Source organism: Rutidosis leptorrhynchoides, chromosome 11, assembly GCF_046630445.1.
Source record: "Rutidosis leptorrhynchoides isolate AG116_Rl617_1_P2 chromosome 11, CSIRO_AGI_Rlap_v1, whole genome shotgun sequence".
Taxonomy (NCBI): domain Eukaryota; kingdom Viridiplantae; phylum Streptophyta; class Magnoliopsida; order Asterales; family Asteraceae; genus Rutidosis; species Rutidosis leptorrhynchoides.
In genome coordinates, this window is record NC_092343.1 from 238352242 (window position 1) to 238360469 (window position 8228).

Genomic DNA, 8228 nt, shown 5'->3' on the forward strand with positions numbered 1-8228 from the left:
AACTTAAGGTAAAAACTCTACTTCAACTCTTGTTCAATTCATATGTTTATAGTTATCTATATAAGAATTTATAAACTAGAACATAGTTTGAATGATTTCAAACTTATTCGCAAACTAAATAGATCCTTCTAACTTAACTTTTAAAACACTTCAAGACCTTTAATATATCATAATGATATGCTAACTTAACAAGATACAACTTGATTTTACAAAGAACACCTTAAAACTGAATCTACGTCGTCGGAGTGCAACCGGGGGCTGTTTTGGGTTGGATAATTAAAAACCATCTTGAACTTGGAATTGGAAGTTCATGTTCTGGAAAAATGATATTTCTTATGAATAAGTTAACACTTCAAAATTTCATGGTTTAATTCAAAGTATAAGTATTTTTAGAAAAATGATCATTAAATGTTGTTTTTATGATGGAAAATGATCACTTTTATAAGTTCCACCTAAGTTTGACATATAACCTGTGATTTCAAATACAAACCAAGATATTTACAGTTTATATTCTTAAAGAATAACTCGATCCAAGGAAGTGGCAAGTTGAACCAACAAAAACGGAGTTGTAATGAAGAAACTACGACTAAAACAAGATCGGGTATCCGAAGCTAGTTTAACAACGAAAATATTTGGAGAAAAATTAAATTAATCATATCTTTTCTAATTAATATGATATTTTATATATATTTACTCATGATATAATTTTATATATTTCAGGACCACCCGTAAACAATACGAGAAGATTAATCATAAGACCTCATGAACGTACGCAATACGTCATTTGACAACACGGTACTTTATGTACGCAATACGTCATTTGACAACACGATACCGTGGGTCGAGATTAATTCTGATCAATACGAATACGATGGGGTCTTTATTTATTTTATTAAGTAACTAATTATGGACCACTAACATCGGACTTTTGGACAATATTAAGACTACTAACATAAAAATGATAAAAATTATTATATAAGTATTCTATAAACTTGAATTGTTATTTTAATCATATGTGGTATTATTTTCTGAAACATTATTATTGTTATAGGTTCGTGAATCCAAGGACGACGACCATATTTTTAATAAGTTGAAAACTTATTATATATATACTTTTACAACCGTGAGTATATAGTCCCATTTTTAAACTCTACAAATATTTTGGGATGAGAATACATGCATCTTTTGTTTTTTGAAATAGACACAAGTACTTAAATATATATTCTACGTTGAGTTGTACCTTTGTATATATCCCTAATAGTCTGGTAACTATCATGTGGTTAACATGTAAGCGTGAATCCTATTGATAGATCTATTGGGTTTGACAACCCCACTCGGGCTAGTTAGCACTAGTTCATAACGGGTGTTTAGTACTTCGTTCTACTACACTTGGTACGGTGTAGGGATAACTTTGAAAAGGGAATATGCACGGAAAACATCTGTTAAGTATAGTTACTGGGCGCTCAACAACATATAGAATATCTTTGCTAAAACGTTTATAACTATGAAATCTTGTGGTCTATATTTATATTAATGCTAAACCTATATATCTCACCAACCTTTGTGTTGACTGTTTAAGCATGTTTATTCTCAGGTCCTTAAGAAAGTCTTCCGCTGTTGCATTATCTGAGCAAGCTATGCATGGAGTCTCATGCTTTTGTTTAAATGAAGTGTTGCATTCAATAAAACATTTGTCATGTATTATATTCGACTGTTATGTCATGTGTAAAACAATGTAATATGGGGATTATTCCTTAAATAATCGCCCACTTGTTAAAACATGCATTATGTATAATAATGGTGTGCTTTTTATAAAACGAATGCAATATTTTTTTTTTCTAAAACGTATCATATAGAGGTCAAATACCTCGCTATGGGACCAATGAATAACGTACCTCGTTTATAGTATTATGGACGGGTTGTTAAAGTTGGTATCAGAGCAGAGGTCTTAGCGAACCAGAAATTGCATTAGTGTGTCTCACCGGTATTTGTTAGGATGCATTAGTGAGTCTGGACTTTGACCGAACTTGTTTTTGAAAACCATTGCTTATCATTTTTGGTCGGAAATTGAAAATTATAGCATATAAATATTATGTAGTATATTACTAATGTGGTAGTTAATATATGATAGATGTCTACTTCTAGCACCAATCTTATTATCACATCCAGCGACTCCGAAGTTGAATCTCCAGCAAAAGTACCTAAAGAATAAGCGTGAAGTATTAATTCATTAAGTTTTTCATGATAGAATATTATCATGATAGTAGTTAATTTTTGTACTAGCTATTAAGTATGAACTTTAACGGGTAGGTACTACCCGAACTGCAATTATAAAACGCCAATAAAGAAGAAACGGCTTTTATAAAAATTAGTTCATATTATTAGTACGCTACAAAGTACTATTGACTACTCATAATATTCTATATATGATTAATTTATCTCTTTTGGCTATTTTTGAAGGAAATGGCACCTGTAACTAGACAAAATATGAGTACCGAGGAACTTCAAGCTTTTCTTATCACAACTGTGACCGCAGTAGTAGCTGCAATTAATAACAATAACAATTCCGGGACATCCGGTGGGAGTCATCACCGTAACCATCATGATAACACCGCAGAAAATCGGGTAGGATGCTGCTACAAAACCTTCATAGGTTGTAAACCCCATGAATTTGAAGGAACGGAAGGTCCAGTTGGACTAAAGCGTTGGATTGAAAAGGTAGAAGCTGTTTTTGCTATAAGTAATTGTGCGGAAGAAGACCGCGTAAAATACGCTTCTCATACTTTCAAAAGTAACGCTTTAACATGGTGGAATACTTACCTAGCAAACGTAGGGGAGAATACTGCTTACGCCCTACCTTGGGCAGCATTTAAACACTTGCTATGTGAGCAGTATCGACCTAGAAACGAGATGAATAAATTGAAAACAGAGTTGAAGGAATTGCGCACCAAGGGTGATAACATCACTGCCTATGAGCAACGGTTCACAGAGCTAGCATTAATGTGTCCTGGAGTATTTGAAGATGAAGAAGCAAAAGTTGAACAGTTTGTGAAAGGATTACCTGAGATAATCCAAGAAAACGTAAGTGCATCCAATCCAACAACAATGCACGAAGCAAGCAAGATGGCCCATAAGTTAATGGACCAAATCAAAGAAAGAACCAAGGAAAAGGCAGCTGCTGAGGCCAAAACAAATGACCATAAGAGGAAGGGGAACGAAAATCGTGATAAGAATCACAACTATCAACACCACAACAAGAAACATGAAGTCTCGCAGGGTGTGAGTAACGGGAGGAACCAGAATACCTACCAGGGGAAACAACCCCAATGCCAGAAATGCAAGAGACACCACTTTGGGAATTGCACGGTGGTGTGTAAGAATTGCCACAAAGAAGGGCATCATATTCAAAATTGTAGGTTTCCTCTCACAGATGTTAATAAAGCTGCACTTGAAGCTGTTGTGTGTTATGGGTGCGGGAAAAAGGGCCATTACAAGAATAAGTGCCCGAAGCAAAAGAAAGAAAATGGTCCAGTCCGTGGAAGAGCATTTAATATAAATGCTAACGATGCACGAGAAGACCCCGAGCTTGTTACGGGTAAGTTTACTATCGATGAATTACCTGCTTATATTTTATTTGATACTGGTGCCGATAGAAGTTACGTAAGTAAAGAATTTTGCTCTAAACTAAATTTCCCCTTAGTGCCCCTGGAGGATAAGTGTATTGTAGAATTAGCAAATGGTAAACTAGTTAAATCTGATAAAATCTGTCGTAAACGTAAGCTTAAATTAACTGGTGAGACATTTGTGATTGATTTGATACCCGTTGAGTTGGGGAGTTTTGATGTAATTGTTGGTATGGATTGGATGTCTAAGATGAGAGCGGAAGTTGTTTGTTATGAAAAGGCGATTCGTTTTCCCTGCGTAAAAGGGAAACCATTGATGGTGTTCGGAGAGAAGGGTAATCATAAGCTAAACTTTATTAGCTGTTTGAAGGCCCAAAAGTGTATAAAGAAGGGGTGCTATGCTATTTTAGCACATGTGAAGAAGATCGACACGAAGGAAAAGAGCATTAGTGACGTGCTTGTCGTAAGAGAATTTCCCGAAGTGTTTCCAGAAGAATTACCGGGATTACCTCCGCATAGATCTGTAGAATTTCAAATAGATCTAGTACCAGGAGCTGCACCGGTGGCTCGTGCTCCGTATAGACTCGCACCGTCTGAAATGAAAGAACTACAAAGCCAGTTGCAAGAATTGCTAGATCGTGGATTTATTCGACCGAGTACTTCACCGTGGGGAGCTCCGATCCTATTCGTTAAGAAGAAAGATGGATCCTTTCGAATGTGTATAGACTACCACGAGTTAAATAAGCTAACTATCAAGAATCGGTACCCATTACCGAGAATTGATGACTTGTTTGATCAGCTGCATGGATCACGTGTTTACTCCAAAATTGATCTAAGATCAGGTTACCATCAGTTGCGAGTAAAAGAAGAAGATATTCCAAAGACCGCATTTAGAACACGCTACGGTCACTACGAATTTTTGGTCATGCCGTTCGGGTTGACAAACGCACCTGCTGTATTCATGGACCTCATGAATCGAGTATGTAGCCCGTATTTAGATAAATTTGTTATCGTCTTTATTGATGACATACTTATCTACTCCAAGAGCGAGCAAGAACACGAGCAACATTTAAGGTTGGTGTTGGAACTGTTAAGAAAAGAACAGCTATACGCCAAATTTTCTAAGTGTGCATTTTTGTTGAAGGAAGTACAATTCCTTGGTCACATCGTTAGTAGTCAAGGAATTCAGGTTGATCCCGCGAAGGTCGAAGCCATTGAGAAATGGGAAACCCCAAAGACTCCAACACAGATACGCCAATTTTTGGGTTTAGCTGGTTATTATAGAAGGTTTATTCAAGATTTTTCCCGAATAGCCAAACCATTAACTGCATTAACACACAAAGGGAAGAAGTATGAATGGACCTCTGAACAGGAGAGTGCATTTCAATTACTGAAGAAGAAGTTGACTACAGCGCCTATTTTATCGTTACCTGAAGGGAACGATGATTTTGAGATATATTGTGACACTTCGCGACAAGGTTTTGGTTGTGTCCTTATGCAACGAAAGAAAGTTATTGCGTACGCATCCCGACAATTGAAGATTCACGAGCAAAATTATACGACGCATGATCTAGAATTGGGAGTAGTAGTGTTTGCATTGAAGATGTGGAGACACTACTTATATGGGGTCAAATGTACAGTGTACACTGATCACAAGAGTCTTCAACACATATTCGATCAGAAACAATTGAATATGAGGCAACGACGGTGGGTTGAGCTAATAAACGACTATGATTGTGAAATTCGTTATCATCCCGGGAAAGCAAATATAGTAGCTGACGCTCTAAGCAGGAAAGAAAGAGAGCCGATTCGAGTACGAGCAATGAATATGAAAATTCGTATGAATCTCACTACACAAATTAAGGAGGCTCAACAAGGAGCTCTTTCTGAAGAAAACTTTGGAAATGAGATGCTTAAAGGGTTAGATAAACAGCTTGTTACACGGGAAGACGGAACCCGATATTTAAATGGACGCATTTGGGTACCAAGGTTTAAAGGGTTAAGAAAATTAGTTTTAGATGAGGCGCATAAGACGAGATACTCGATACATCCAGGAGCTGGAAAGATGTATCAAGATCTAAAAGCACACTTTTGGTGGCCAAATTTGAAGGCTGACATTGCAACATACGTTGGAGAATGTTTGACTTGCTCTAAAGTCAAGGCAGAACATCAGAAACTATCAGGTTTGCTTCAACAACCAGAAATCCCAGAATGGAAATGGGAATGTATTACTATGGATTTCATCACGAAGCTACCAAAGACTGCATGGGGTTATGACACCATTTGGGTCATTGTCGATCGTCTCACCAAATCTGCACATTTCCTGCCTATGAAGGAAATGGATAAGATGGAGAAATTGGTACGATTATATATGAAGGAAGTCGTTTCAAGACACGGAGTACCTATCTCAATTATATCCGATCGCGATAGTAGGTTTACGTCAAGGTTTTGGCAATCACTACATGAAGCTCTAGGGACTCGTCTGGATATGAGCACTGCATATCATCCTCAAACTGATGGGCAAAGTGAAAGAACCATTCAGACTCTTGAAGATATGCTTAGAGCATGTGTGATCGATTTCGGAAACGGATGGGATAAATATTTACCATTGGCAGAATTCTCGTATAACAACAGTTATCATACGAGTATTAACGCTGCACCATTCGAAGCACTTTATGGAAGAAAGTGTAGATCCCCTATCTGTTGGAATGAAGTAGGTGACAGACAACTGACTGGTCCCGAGATCATACAGGAGACTACTGAAAAGATTGTGCAAATCCAGGAGAGATTGAAGACCGCCCAAAGTCGTCAAAAGAGCTATGCTGATGTTCGAAGGAAGCCGTTAGAATTTCAGGTTGATGACATGGTTATGTTAAAGGTGTCACCTTGGAAAGGTGTGATACGCTTTGGCAAGAGGGGTAAACTTAACCCAAGGTACGTAGGGCCATTTAAAATCATCGAACGCATTGGACCGGTGGCCTATCGACTTGAGTTACCTTAACAACTTGCCGGGGTACATAACAGCTTTCATGTTTCAAACTTGAAGAAATGCCTTTCAAAAGAAGACCTTACTATTCCGCTCGAAGAAGTCCAAATCGATGAAAAGTTACATTTTATCGAAGAACCCATCGAAATTATGGACCGTGAAGTTAAACGACTCAAGCAGAGCAACATACCAATAGTTAGGGTTCGTTGGAATGCTCGAAGGGGTCCCGAGTTTACTTGGGAACGAGAGGATCAGATGAAACAAAAGTACCCACATTTATTTCCCGACAACGCAAAATAGGTACAACTTTAAAATTTCGGGACGAAATTTATTTAACGGGTAGGTACTGTAATGACCCGGATTTTTCTGATCATTTTATACTTATAAGATTAATATTTACATAAATTAAACCTTACCAACATGATAAGTAATCCAAATTGTTGAGATTTGTGTTTCTGAAAAGAGTTTTACACAACGTTTGACCGTCCAATTTGACCGATGATATCACGAACTATATAACATACGATAATTATACGTTTGTATATATATATGTATTTATATATATTTAACATGATCTAAGGATGGTTTAACATCTCATTGAGTACTAATAACAATGAGTTATAAGTATACTTTGAAACTACTAACTTAAGTTTTCAAAACGATAACTATACGTAACGTTCTTTGACATAAATACTTATAACCTATAATGTTTATACATATATCGTATAGATATGTATTTAATCACTTTTAAAGGGCTTTTATACATAAAACAATATAGGTATATTTACAAAAGATAGTTATATTTTAATTCTCGTTTCGTTTCCTCATTAATTCTACACGTATATCTAGGGTATATGTACCCGTACTATATACAGCTTCTAGAAGTATTTACTATTGGTATATACCAATAGAAATCTTCAATTATTGGTGTAATATGTCATTCATGACATAATATATTTTAACTTATCTTAGATATTTTCACTAAAAACCAAATTTTCAAGCCTATAAATAAGCACCATTTTTAACTCATTTTTACACATTCATTTTCCAAATTTTACTTCCAATTTTCACACACACTTGCAAGAACTCTCTCAAATTTATTTTACTACTTCTTTCCAGCAACTTTACATTTTAAACTTAAGGTAAAAACTCTACTTCAACTCTTGTTCAATTCATATGTTTATAGTTATCTATATAAGAATTTATAAACTAGAACATAGTTTGAATGATTTCAAACTTATTCGCAAACTAAATAGATCCTTCTAACTTAACTTTTAAAACACTTCAAGACCTGTAATATATCATAATGATATGCTAACTTAACAAGATACAACTTGATTTTACAAAGAACACCTTAAAACTGAATCTACGTCGTCGGAGTGCAACCGGGGGCTGTTTTGGGTTGGATAATTAAAAACCATCTTGAACTTGGAATTGGAAGTTCATGTTCTGGAAAAATGATATTTCTTATGAATATGTTAACACTTCAAAATTTCATGGTTTAATTCAAAGTATAAGTATTTTTAGAAAAATGATCATTAAATGTTGTTTTTATGATGGAAAATGATCACTTTTATAAGTTCCACCTAAGTTTGACATATAACCTGTGATTTCAAATA